Source organism: Ursus maritimus, unplaced genomic scaffold (assembly GCF_017311325.1).
Source record: "Ursus maritimus isolate PB19 unplaced genomic scaffold, ASM1731132v1 scaffold_4, whole genome shotgun sequence".
NCBI classification, from domain to species: Eukaryota; Metazoa; Chordata; class Mammalia; order Carnivora; family Ursidae; genus Ursus; species Ursus maritimus.
In genome coordinates this window covers 8650022-8664717 of record NW_024426552.1, presented here as the reverse complement: position 1 = coordinate 8664717, position 14696 = coordinate 8650022, and positions in this window count along the sequence as shown.

Sequence of the window (14696 nt, the reverse complement as noted above, 5' to 3'; positions counted from 1 at the left end):
AACCTCCATAGTGTTTTCCACAGTACCTGCATGATTCATCTTTTCTATAAATCAACAATTCACTTCTCTGGCTTTCCTTCTTCAGACCCATCTTACCTCTTTGGGCTGGGGAGAATCAAGTGTACTCAGAACACATCTATTTAGGCGCTATTTACGTGCACACCTGTGAGATGGCTGAGGCTGTCAGAGCTTGAGGTCCCGAGAGGCAGGAGGAACCACTGCCCTCCGTGACCGCTGCGCCATCATCCCCGTGCAGACCCACCGTCCCCCACGACGGACACTGGATGCATGCAGGTCCATGCAGCAAGCAAGAAGCAGGTGGGAGGAGTACTGAGAGAATCGAACCAGTGTGGCGGATCTAGATGGGCCCAGCCCAGTACAACTGTAATGCACACCACAGCTGTCATTCTACATTGACAGTCCCGTAGCCACATTACAAAGATTAAAAAAAAATGGTGAAATTAATTTTAGTAACTTTTATAACCCCATTTATCCAAAATAGTATCATTTCAACATGTAATCATTATAAAAATTATTTACGAGACATTTTATATTACCTTTTCTTACTAAGTCCCTGAAATCAGTGTGTATTTTATACTTACAGCATATCTCAATGTGCACTGGCCACATTTTAAGTGCTCAGATCTCATATTTCATGTGGCTGATGGCTTCCGTCCGGATTAGCACAGACATAGATCAGTAAAACCCAGGCTGTTTGCTCTCTCGTTTCCATGGGCAGGAAAGGGAAGGATTGTCGTCCACCTGGACATAAAGAACTTATGGAGGACAGTGGGCTGTTAGGAGCATTGGGACAGAAATGAGACAGAAGAGCAAAATACATGAAAGAGGAACAAGGCGCAGGCAGGAAAAGCACAGAAAAGGAAGGAAATTTACAAGCAGGCCAATCTTTGGGTTTGTCTGCGTGTAAGCACAGGGCCGAGCTCTTAACACATCACCCCATGGAGTTCCTCCTCTCCTTGTGATCTGAGGAAGCATGGCACAGGTCCAGCTCACCGCTAGGAACTCTTGATTATAGGATCCAGACCCACTCTTGGGTGACTGCAGTACTGCCCCTAAAGTTCCAGTAACATGCCACGGACATCACATATGTTTGGGCCAAGGTGGAAAATTTTCTGCTGGAAAATCTTGAGTGACTTACCATGAATCCAAATGTCACTGGTTCTTCATGATTTTCACCCCAATGTCAACTGGAAAAATTAGGTGGGATGACCTCGTCATCATCACAAGAGGCCAGGAAGCCAAGGCATCACTCATAGGCAACCCCATAGGCATCTCTTTGGATACAAGGCACTTGTTTTTTCCAGAATGGAAATACCTATATTGTTTTGTTTTAAGGAAGTGCGTGTTCATTATAAAATGTCCAAAAACATAAAAGGAAGAGCCTCTGTAATTCCTCTCCCCGCTCTGTAAGAAACACCGTAGGTATTTGTGCATAATTAGAATAAAAAGAATCCATGTGGGGGACGCCTGGGTGGCTTAGTCGGTGAAGTGTCTGCCTTCAGTTCAGGTCATGCTCTCAGGGTCCTGAGATGAGTCCCGCATGGGGGGGGGGTCCTTGCTCAGCGGGGAGCCTGCTTCTCCCTCTGCCTGCCGCTCCCCCTGCTTGTGCACACACTCTCTCTCTAGCAAATAAATAAATAAAATCTTAAAAAAAAAAAAAAGAATCCATGTGATACCTACCATTGTGTACCTGCCTTTCTCACCGTGCTGGGCCTCTCAGATCTTTCTGTTTCCATGGCAACACCCTTCCCAGCGGCCTATCCTTTTTTCGGGTTGTAGAGTGTTCCATCAGTGAACAGACCCCAGTTTAACAATTCCCCTTTGACGGGCATGCAGGTTGCATCCAGTGTTGTAATGCAGAAATGACCCTGCAGGGAGCATTTCCTAAAGTGCACACATCTTCACGTGTCTCCGAGTGTTTCATCAGGACAAACTGACACGGCAGATTTTATGGTGCTGGGGTCACCATGTGTGTTATGCTGAGCCGCACCCACTGGGGGTAAAAACTCCGCATCACAGTAATGATATCACCTGCATTCTTGGCTATGTCTGTGCCCACCACTGGGGGACCCCCAAACCTCGTGGTCACGCCCCCCTAAACTCTACGCCTGGGGAGTTTAGGCCACCCTGTGGCTTCTTCCACTTTCTTCTTACCTTCCCCGTGCCCAGCTGACAAGACGTCAACAGCCCAGTTCCCCATGCGGAGGACCCAACTCCCGTCTCTGGTACCACAAGCCTCTGAGCTGATGGAGGAATGGCAAAGTCATTCCCTAGATCTGTCACATACTGTCCAATCTCAGCACTGCCCTGGCTCCTGCTGTCCCTGTCCCTATACCAGAGCGTAAGCGGCCTGGAAGCTTCCAGAACCCTCACTCCAGGACACTTATTATTATTATTATTATTATTCCAGGCTGGGCTGGAAGATCTGCTAGCCCTTATCTTTGGATGGGTTCTTTCCTAGGGGGCTTCTCAGGCCCCCAGACCACTAGCCTCAGATACCCACAGGCTTTGGAAATGCCCAAACCCATCAAAATTCTAAAGTGAGTGGGCTTAGATTCTTGCTGTGTTTCCAGCCCAGCTTGTTGACTGTCCGTCGCTAGGGAGGTGACAGGGCCACTTGGCGATTTTGTGGGAGGGCTATCATGGGCATCACCATGTGCAGGAGACTGATGAGGTTGGGGAGACCGAAGGGGACAACTGGGGAATGGGGTTCACATGCATTTAAGAATGTTGGGGTATCGGAGCTGGAGGGACAGGAGTGTGTGTATTAGTCAGTATTGCTGCAGTAACAAACAGCCTGAATTCTCAGAGACTACAACAGCAAAGACATCTTTCTCACTGTGTTACGGGGTCCATATGCTGCAGTGGCCTTGCTCCACCCATCTCCTCACTCCAGGATACTGGTTCAAGAAGCAGCCCTGTCATGGATCTCAAGGTAGGGGAAAAGAGCAGGAGAGCTGGGAGAAGCTTCCACAGTGTTTCCTAGACAGAGCTCTTCCTCACACATGGCTTACGTCCATGCACTCATGTTCCATTGGCCATAGCATATCCCGTGGATAAGCCCAGGGCAACAGGGCAGGGTCTATAATACTTTCACAGGGGAGGGGAGAGTGAGTAATTGTGAATGTCAACTCTAACTACCACGCAGAGTGCGTCCCTAGTTCTGTGATACACCTGGAGAAATGGAGGCACGGTGAGGGAAAGTGGCTTGACCAAGGTCCACAAACCAGAAGGGGACTAGGACCAGATCTCCTGGCAACCAACCTGGTGCTCTTAATCCTACCCCAGAGCTTCCCAACATGTGCTCCGAGCGATACTGTCGAGGGTCCGGGTCATGGGACACCTCAGAGCCTCTGATAACGCCGTTGAGATTTATGGCCGTGTCAGCCTTTCCCAACTTTTCTGACCACAAAACCCACAGAACGAGCTGAAGAGCAGCCTGTGGTGTTGGCCCTCCTGGGAACACACTTTGGGAAACGCAGCAGCACCACACCAGCCAACCACGCTGACTCTAACTCACCATCGGGAACACGAAACTTCAAGCTTTATGTTGCATAAGGAATGCTTTAAAGTAACATAACCTTCGTATAAATTCTTCACAGCTTAGAAGTAGACAGTTTTCATTTGTAGAAAGTGCATGTGACTTTGTGAAGCCATCATTAATTTTGATTATTTTTTCCACTTTCATTTCTTTTTCAGTTGTAGCCGAAAATGCAATAACTATAATGAAACAGATATTCATAAAGTCTTGGGTGGATGAATCATGGGTGTCTGGAAAGTGTGCTTGCCTCTGCTACAATCCTTTCTTCTTCTTTTTCTTTGATAAAGACAACAAATGTTACATATCGTTTCTCAACCATAAAAACATGTTTGAACACAACAGAAACCTGTGCTTTGGCGTGATCATGGCAACACATCACGTCGCTCTCAAGGCGTCTCAGACAGTCGTACGTGGCCTCTGCTTGGGGCCTTGGAACTATTGGGAAAAGGCTACCAAGATTAGATCATCTCAGATCATTAGGGCATTTTTTCCCACAAAGATTCTTTTGATCTATAACATATGTGAAATTAAAATAAACTTTATACAGTGTTAGATTTCCCCAAACCCTTCAAAAAATAAAATCCTCTTCAAATGGCTCAAAATAAAAGTGTGGGATACACCCCAGTCACCCTTTGAAAGAACTTTCTGACATGCTACGATGGTCGTTAGCAGGCAAGGACGGGCGGCGCCTTTCTCTGGGGCCCCCGGGCAGGCGGCCCCACGGATCACAAGCTCCTGAGTTGGAACAGTTCACCTAGAGCCCGAGTCCTTTCGAATGTGTCCCTCCGGGTCACAGCACAGCCCCTGGGGACAGACTCTTTCCTTGGGTTAGATGAGGTGGCACAAAACTGTCCTTTACGTGCGACTTGAACACAAGTCCCTACAATTTCCATCGGTGAAGCGAGTCTAATTCCTCTGTTCCATGACCAGCTTCAAGTATTTCAAGACTGTCACCGTCCTCCCAATCGTTCTCTCAAACGCTTGCCCTTCCTGGGCCGCTCCTGGTGTGAATGTATCTGAGGCCCTTCAGCTGCTGGAGAGGGATATGGGCCTAAAGGAGCCCCGTGTGTCCATGACACCAAGACTGGGCTGACACGCCCTCGGGCAGCTGCCCTGCAGGACGTGGGGACAAGTGGAGGGCAGGTGGCGTCAGAGCCCATGTGACTGGGGTGGGGCTTGTGTCCCTCACGGCACTGTGTCACCATGACTATGTCCCCACGTTGCCATGACGTGGCCTTTCTACCCAGGGCCACACACCGAGAATTTGGGCCTATTTATTCCTGCAGTTATCCTGATTAATAGACCACGCGTGTGTATATTATGTTACCTATTATATTACATATTATATTATACATACGCCATTTAAGTCACATTCACAGATTTGCATAATATCCCTATTACTGGGGCTCTTGGGTGGCTCCGTCGGTTGAGTCTCTGACTCTTGATTTTGGCTCAGGTCATGATCTCAGGGTCATGAGATCGAGCCCTGTGTCAGGCTCTGCATTGAGTGTGGAGTCTGCTTGGGATTCTCTCTCTGCCCCTCCCCCTGCTCACTCTCGTGCTCTCTCTCTCAAAAAAAGAAAAAATTCCTATTACCATTCCAGTGGTTTGTCATCTTTATTAGTGGTCTACACTAAATCCAAGATTTTAGGTTGCTTTCCAGATATATATAAAATATATATAAAATCATATAAATCTTATAGATATGGTGTCGAAAGAAAAGCTTAGCCAGCTTCCCGTTTTACTAGATCACAGGCTCCTGCAGATAACACAGGGGCGTCTTTTCTCCCCAGGGTGCCCTTCTTGTCCCATGCAGTGCTCTTCTGTGATGGGTTGAGAGAAAGGATAAAAGGAGGCTGGCGACGAGAGTCGAGAGTCGGTGGGGCCTCCCTCGCTCCGTCTGGGCCTGCTCAGGGAACCAGGCGGGTTTTCCTTCCACGAGCCCCGAGGCCTGCCCTTCCCACATCCACACCTGAGTGAGCCGGAGGCGTCTGTGAACCGCCGGGGTCCTTCCACCTCCCGGCCTCGCTGGGAAACAGTGAGCCATTGTTGTTGTGAAGTTGAAAATAAGGGTTTAAGGAGTGTGCACAGACCCTCAGCCTCCTGCCCACGGTTCCATCCCTGAGCACACACTCCAGAGAACGAATGTGGCTGGGGGACCCCACGGAGCCCACACACTGCAGGCCACAGCTCGCCCCCAGCGCCCCCAGCACTGCAGACACCACCCCGCAGGCCCCCAGATGCCCCATCTCCCGCCCTCGGACTCTGGGGGGAGGGGGCAGGACTGCAGGGGGCATGGAAGGCAGCAAGCATGAGCCCCTGGCTTTCTCTCTCTTCTGCTGGAGGGGAAGCAGCCGTCCATCAGCCCCTTCACTGACTTGCAGGAAGTCACCAAATGCTGACCTACCGCATGGATCAGCATCACGGGTGCCACGTCTGCTGCATCAGGAGAACCCTGAACCCCCAAGCTCATGCCCAGGGTGCCTTGAACACTCGTCCCCCCAGCACATCCATTCTGTTTTGGTCACAGCAAAGGGTGCGTAAAGCAAACCGTGTGTGCTCGGCATGTGTTTTTCCAACAGGGCAGTAAGAAAATACTCGCTACCTGAGATATTTCTGTAAGTCAGTGAAGCAAGCAGTTCCACATGTGGGTCGCATTATCCTCAGAGCCGAGCCTGGCTCTCTAACACGCGCAGAACAGGCGTCTGCGGGAGGGGGCTTGAATAAAAACTGCAACTTTCCCTAGTGCTTCTAGGCAATAAAGACGCAAGCATCTCAGGGCCTCAGAACAGGCTACTTGCTGTGTCCCTACGTCCCTAAATGAGCGTTGCCCCCAAAGACAGTAACCCCGCCAGCATCCACCTGGACCGGCCGGTGATGAAGATTTTGAGGCATGAGCACACCTATGTGTGGGGGGAGGTTCTGAAGTTTCCCACCTGAGGAACGCTTTGTGCAGCCCAGGACTCGCCCAGCGTCCTCCCCTCCCCCGGCCACTCTGGCCTTGGTCTCCCGTCCCTCCCTGACGCTCACGGATGAGGAAAGCGCCTGCCTGGACCCCGTTGGCTTGGCCCTGGAAGAGTTGCTTCAGTGTGTTTGTGGGTATGGTTATGCCCTTGGATTTAATTGAGGTCATTACAAGAAGCAGCTGGATGAAGATTGCTTCTGCGTTTGGGCTGAAATTATTGTCAAGGGCAGGGTTCATTTTGTCCCCCAGCCCCAGTGAGACCAGGGGAAGACCCAAGGAAGTTGTTTTGTTTTTTTGTTTTTTAAGAATGTAATGCCATGTGCAGAGAAATTTTGTTTGTTTGTTTATGAATATAATGCCAGGGTGCTCGGCTGGCTCAGTCGGTTAAGTGTCCAACTCTTGATTTCAGCTCAGGTCAGCATCTCAGGGTCGTGAGATGGAGCCTTGCTCTGGGCTCCGCACTCAGTGGGGAGTGTCCTTGAGATTCTCTCTTTCTCCCTCCGTCCCTCCCCCCACCCCTGCACTCTCTCTTTCTAAAATAAATAAATAGGAATTTAATGCCATGTGTGGGGGCGGGTTTGGGAAGCCCCTTAAGGATTGCCAGCTCCCCTCTTCCCAATAATGAATGTTATGTAACCCAGTGGCCGCTAGGAAGTTCAGAGCCAAATTCAAGGATAAATCACAGTAACGACTTGGGCTCCACTTACGCTATCTGCTTCCTCCTCCTTTGCAGGGTCTTTGGTTTTTCTGTTGCATTAACAGAAATTTGCCACATGTATAGTGTGCTTGTAACAGCTTCCAAGCCTTTTGGGAAAGAGATGGCATATAGATAACTACAGCTAGATATTACTACATCTGTAAAGAAGGGGTTTTTTTTTTTGGAGCATGACCCTTGATTAATATCTCTTTGCAGTGCCCATAAAGTTTTCGTGCTTTGGAGTTCTTGCAACTTTAAAATATACTGATACTTTTCTTTATTGAACTCCTTTGCATGATAGAGAAAATATAGACAGTAATTTCTTTTCTCTCTTTTTATTGCAGTAGAGTTGACATATAATGCTACGTTCGTTTCAAATGTACGACATTGTGATTTGACAGGTCTTCGCATTCAGCTAAGCTCACCAGAAGAGCTGTAGTTACCATCTGTCACCATACAGTTATTACAATATTACTGATTCTATTGCCCATGCTGTACTTTTCATCCCTGTGACTTATGGATTTCATAACTGCAAGTTGATACATTTAATCCCCTTCACGTATTTTACCCATCCCCCCGCCTCCGGCAACCACCAGTTCTTTGTATTTATGATGCTTTTCTGTTCTCGTGTGTTTGTTCATTTGTTTCGTCGTTTCAATTCCACGTATAAGTGAAATTATATGGTATGTGTCTTTGACTCAGTTTACTTGGTGTATTACCCTCCAGGTCCATCCATGTTGTCGCAAATGGCAAGACCCCATTCTTTTTTATGACTAATATTCCACTAATATTTCATGACTGATACACCACATCTTCTTTATCCATTTATCTATTGATGGACACGTAGGTTGCTTCCGTATCTTGGCTATTGCAAATAATGCGGCAACAAACAGAAACGGACATATACCTTTTTGAATGTTTTTGTTTTCGTTGGTAGTGGAATTACTGAGTTGTATGGTATTTCTGTTTTTAGCTTTCTCAGGAATCTCCATACCGTTATCCGTTATCCGTTATCCACGTTGGCTGCACCAATTTACATTCCCACCAACAGTGCTCGAGGGTTCCCTTTTCCTTACACTCTTGCTAACACTTGTAATTTCTTATCTTTTTGATGTTAGTTACTCTGATAGTTGTACAGTGATATCTCATCGTGATTTTGATTTGCATTCCCTGATGGTTAGTGATGCTGAGTGTCCTTTCGTGTCTCAGTTGGCCATCAGTATTTCTTCCTTGGAAAAATGTCTGTTCGGTTTCTTTGCCCATCTTTAAATCAAATTATTTGTTTTATTGATGTTGGGTTGTATGTTTTTTATATATATTTTGGATAGTAAACCTTTATTGGATATATCATTTGCAAATATCTTCTCCCATTCAATAGGTTGTCTTTTTGTTTTGTTGATGTTTTCCTTTGCTGTGCAAAAGTTTTAGTTCAATATAGTCCTAATAGTTTATTTTTTGCTTTTGTTTCCCTTGCCTAAAGAGATATATCTAGAAAAATGTTGGTAAGGCCAATGTCCAAGAGATTACTGCCAGTTTTCTTTAAGGAGTTTTATGGCTTCAGGTCTCACATTTAGGTCTTTAATCCATTTTGAGTTTATTTTTATATATGGTGTAAGAAAGTGGTCCAGTTTCATTCTTTTGCATGTACCTGTCTAGTTTTCGCAGCACCATTTATTGGAAAGACTGTCTTGCCCCCCGTTGTATATTCTTGCCTCCTTTGTTGTAGATTAATTGACCATATAAGTGGGTTCATTTCTGGGCCAGCTGTCCTGTTTGACAGATCTAGATGTCTACTTTTGTGTCGGAACTACACTCTTTTGATTACTATAGTTTTGTAGGGTAGCTTAAAATCTGGGATTGTGATACCTCCAGCTTTGTTCTTTTTTCTCAAAATTGCTTGGGCTATTTGGGGTCTTTTGTGGTTTCATACAAATTGTAGAATTGTTTGTTCTAGTTCAATGAAAGCCACTACTGGTATTTTGATAGGGATTGCATTGAACCTGCAGGTTGCTTTGAATAGTATGGATATTCTGACAATATAAATTCTTCCAATCCATGAGCACAGTATATCTTTCCATTGGTTTGTGTCATCTTTAATTTCTTTCATCACTGTTTTATAGTTTCCAGAGTACAGATCTCTCACCTCCTTGGTTAAGTTTTTTCCTAGGTATCTTATTCTTTTTGGTCCAATTGTAAATGGGGTTGTTGTCTTAATTTCTCTTTCTGCTACTTCATTATTAGTGTGTAGAAATACAACAGATTTCTGTAGATTAATTTTGTATCTTGCACCTTTACTGAATTCTCTTATTACTTCCAATTGTTTTTTGATGGCGTCGTCAGGGTTTTCTGTATATGGTATCAAATCAACCGCAGATTGTGACCGTTTTAGTTCTTCCTTACCAGTTTAAATGCCTTTTATTTCTTTTTCTTGTCTGATATCTGTGGCTGGGACTTCTAATACCGTGTTGACTAAAAGTAGTGAGAGTGGACATCCTTGTCTTATTCCTGATCTTAGAGAAAAGGTGTCAGCTTTTTCCCATCAAGTATGATGTTAACTGTGGGTTTGTCATACATGACCGCTATTACGTTGAGGTATGTTCCCTCTAACCTCATCTTGTTGAGAGTTGTTATCATGAATGGATGTTTATTCTCTCATATGCTTTTTCTGCATCTGTTGAGATGATGACATGGTTTTTATCCTTTGCTTTGTTAATGTGGTGTATCACGTCGATTGACTCGCTGATGTCGAATTATATTGCATCCCTAGAATAAAGCCTACTTGATTGTGGTGAATGATCTTTGAAATGTATTGTTGAATGTGGTTTGCTAATATTTTGTTGAGGATTTTTGCATAGATGTTTATCAGGGATATTGGCCTGTGGGTTTTTTTGTTTGTTTTGGTTTTTTGTTGTTTTTGTTGTTGTGTGTAGTATCTTTGTCTGGTTTTGGTATCAGCGTAATGCTGGCCTCATAGAATGAATTTGAAAGTTTCCTTCCTCTTCTATTTTCTGGAATAGTTTGAGGAGACTAGGTATTAACTCTTCTTTAAACATTTGGTGGAATTCTCCTGTGAATCCATTTGGTCCTGGATTTTTGTTTGTTGGGAGTTTTTAAATTACTGATTCACTAGTAATCAGTCTGTTCAGATTTTCTATTTCTTCTTGATTTAGTTTTGGAAGATCGTATGTTTCTAGAAATTTATCCATTTCTTTTAGGTTGTGCAATCTGCTGGCATCCGTACACGAGCTTTGTTCTGTATGTCTGCATGAGTCACGTGCATCTTCAGGTCTGGAGACACCCTCATGGCACGAAAGAGGGGTGCCCACTAATCAAAGTCTTCAAGAAATTCACAAATTGGGGTATCTGGGTGGCTCATTCAGTTGAGTGTCCAACTCTCGATCTCAGCTCAGGTCTTGACCTCAGGGTCGTGAGTTCAAGCCCCATATTGGGCTCCACATTGGACTCTGCATTGGGTGTGGAGCCTACTTAAAAAAAAATAACAACAACTAAAAAAAAAAAGGAATTTTGCAAATCCTGTAAATATGGGGAAGAGAAATCCCTATCAGATCTGATTTCATGACTGGAGGGCAAACACCAACAAGTGCTTTTGAGAATACCAATTTTTCTCCCCAATCCTGGGAAATGATGGGACAGATGCAATACTTTCTATGAGAAGTATTTTCTGTAAGAGTGCACCCTGAACCCACCCTTCCCTAGAATATTCATTTTTTAAAAAATGTCTTACTTAGAAACTCTACATTGTCGCTGATTAAAAAGAAACACCATTTCTAGAAGAAAACTCGCACCCTAAAGCAGAAGCCTCTCAAAAATGTGATTAAAATATTGTAGTTTCCCCTATTTGACCCCACCTAATAACTAACCTATCAGCCACACACGGGAGCTGGGGAGGAGATTAAGATTATTCCGCCCCAACTGCAGGTTCTTCCAGTTAAAGACATGAAGAGGTAGGAGGACCAAGTTCCACATGATAAATTGTCCTCGTTGTTCTGCTAGCCCAAGATTCTAACCCAGGCTCTGCCTTAGTAGCTCTGTGATCATGGACATGTCGTTTTTCTTCCTGGCATCCGTTTTCTTATCTTTGAAACCAGGGACATGTCGTAGACGGTCTCAATGTCTCCTCTTATTCTGAGCCTGTAGCTTCCGGGTGGAACCAAACCATCCTCGAATTGCCGGTACACACCTTCCTAAGGGGAGTGTTAAAAATGTCCACCAGGGGGCGCCTGATTCACTGCAAACACTGGCCTGGGCTCAGGACAACCTGTGGGCAGGTAGGATGACCCCCATTTTCCCATTCAGTCCGGGAGGACCCCAGACATCCAAGAAGGTTAGGTCTTCCTAGGGGTTAGGCTAGAATCCCACCATCTCTTCTAACAGGCTGTTTTGCAATTTGTCCCCACCTCTGAGCAGCTGGTCTGGACAACTCCATTTCTGAAATTCCTAGCGTTTGGTAGTTTGGGGCCATCTGTCTATGTGGGAAACATCTTTCCAGTTCATTCATTTCATTCCAGCAGTAGCCAAAAAACTGGGAACTGGTTGAAATTGGGGTGGGGGGGAAGGTCTCTGTCTCTTGCCCTCAATCCCTGGACACTGAGAACAGGGCTAGTGGCCAGCATGACCATTGTGATTTAGAGGGGCTGGTCAAGGAGGGTCCCCGAAGGCGGGAAGATGGAGAGTGTGTTGGTGCTCTTCTCCCGAGATGTTCCAAATGCATCTCCTCTCCTGGAAGCTTTAGTCAACCAAGGTTGAAATATGCTGTTTCAACCACTACTATTATTGTTGGAGTCTCAGGCCAAATGGCAATTCTCTAGGCGTAATTACACCCAGACACCAGATTCTTCTGTGTCTCCACTGAAGCTTCTTCAATTCTTTGGGGTGCGAGGTCTAAGGCTTTTGAAGAACCTCCCAAGCTCTGTAGACCATGTTTGCTATGGGTCACATGTCCCTCAAAAAGCTATGTTGGAATGTGATCTTATTTGGAAACAGGGTTGTTTCAGGTGTAATTAGGATGAGGTCATTGGGGTGGGCCCTTGGTCCATGATGACTAGTGTCTTAATGAGAAGAGGGGATTAGGACATAGACACAGATACACAGAGAGAAGGCCATGTGAGGACAGAAGGAGATGGGGTGCTGCTCTCCAAGCCGAGGAAAGCTGGGCAGTGCCAGCAACACCAGAAGCCAGGAGAGGAAGGAAGCCTTCTCCCCTACAGGTGTCAGGTGCCGACATCTTGTTTTGGACTTCGGGCCTCCAGGACTGTGAGGGTATCAATTTCTGTTGTCCGAAGCTGCCCAGCTTGTGACAATTTGTGCAGCACCGTGGGAAATGGGGACAACGGTCTGCATGTTCTGCTCTAAGGTTGATCACTGTCCCTTTCTACAATAGTCTCCAAACCCGGCTGCTGAAATTTTGCCCCAGTTTTCCTTCCTTCACCAAACAAATATTTACAAAGAACCTACTGTGTGCCAGGCACAGTGCTCGGCCCGGGGCTATGGCTGCTGTGACAGACATGGTCCCTGCCCCAGGGAGCTTATGATCTTCTCACTTGTCTCTCCTCCTTCCTTCCTCTTCTTACCAACTAAATATGGAGTCTCCCAGGTTCTGTGACTGCCCCTATTTTCCCCCGCCCATTGAAGCTTCTGTTACAGAAACAACCCCTAAATCTATAACCCTCCCTATTCCTGGGTCTCCAAGCTTCCAGATCTGCCTTCAGCTGTTGCTCTGTGATCCCTCCTGAGGCCTCCTGTCACCAAATGCCTTCCTCCCGCCTCGTGTCCCTGTCCGCATCAATACAAGGGCTGTTCTCCCAGTAGAGTGCCCCCAACACAGTCACCTTGATTGCTCTCTCTGACTTGGCCACGCCCAGGCCCAGCCTCCTCCCCTCCTGGCTTTGCCCCTGGACCCCTGCATCATTCCGACCTGTCTGTGCCGCTCTGATGCTGATCGGTCCTCTGAAAACCTCACTTTCCCATGCACACCTCACATCGAAAACCCACGACATTGGACCGACTCCAGAATAAGTCCAGCTCCCTAGCAGGATGCCGCAGCCCTCCTTAATGGCAGCCCAGCGCCACGTGCCCCTGTAGGCATCCCCCACTTCTGCCAACCTGGGCCACTAGCCATCCTTAAACACACCCCAGCCCCATCCTCCTCACTGCTTCCCTTCCCAATGCCCTCAAACTTCCCTCAGCCAACCCTTCCAGCCATTGGCCCGGAGTCAATCTTGCCTCCCTGGGGAACGTGTTCTCCCTTCCCCTGGAATAGCTTATGGGCTCCTGAAGCAAGCTTTCGCCGGTTGCCCGTGTAGCGGGCTGCCTCCTGCCTCCTGTTTCTGGAAACTCAACATTGGGGGAGCCACCCTGGGGCACCGTGGCAGGGCCATCTGTCACCCCCTCCCGACCACCATTACAAGAGTGGACCCAACAACCAGCCTCCAGTTGGGCCAGAGTTAGACTGAGAATATGGAATCCAGGTAGGAGATTCCAGCTCTGGGGGCAGATTTTATCCTCCTTCAAGTTAAACATGGATTTTTAAGAAATAGATGGAAATAAGGGGACAAGGTCAGGGCGATGATGAGCAGCTGTTCCCTGCACCTGCCACTCCTCCCCTCGTGACCTCTGCTCTCAGATGCCAAGGTCTCCTGCTATCTAAGCGTGTCCCTCCCCCAGATCCATATGTTGAAGTCCTAAGCCCCAGGACCTCGGAATGTGACCTTATTTGGGAACAGAATCATTGCAGAGCTGGTTAGTTCTGATGAAGTCATACTGGAGTAGGGAGGGCCTCTCGTGCAAACTGATTGGTGTCCTTATAAAAAGGAGAAGCTTGGACACAGACATGCATAGAGGGATGGCCATGGGAGGACACAGCAGAAGACGGCATCTGCAAGCCGAGGACGGAGGTGTTGGAAGAAACCAACCCTGTTGACACCTTGATTGCGGACTTCCAGCCTCTGGGACTGCAAGACATTATATTTCTGTTGTCGAAGGTTCCTGGTTCTATGGCCCTGTGTTACAGCCGCCTCAGCAAACGGGTACAGTATGGGGAAGGACCCTCTCCACCAGCTCCTGCTCCTAGGAGTGAGAGGAAGGGCTGTGAAGGAGGTGGGAGGTCAAGCTGGGAAGACGGTAGAGGGAGACATGGACCAGTGTCAGAAATCTCCCATCCGGGGCGAGGGAGTTAAGATGGCGGAGGAGTAGGGGACCCCTTTTTCAGCCGGTCCCCTGAGTCGAGCTGGATAGGTACCAGACCAGCCTAAATAACCACGGAATCAGCCTGAGACGCAGGATGATGCACCTGGATCTCTACAAATGAACATCTCCAGCGCTGAGTATTGAGGTACGAAGAGGGGAGCTGTAAACCGTGCACGGATATCAGAAGATAAACGGAAGGGGGAGGGAGGCGCCGCGTTTGGGCGCCGGGAAGCGGCAGCCACCTGCACGGGGGAGCGGGCGGACTC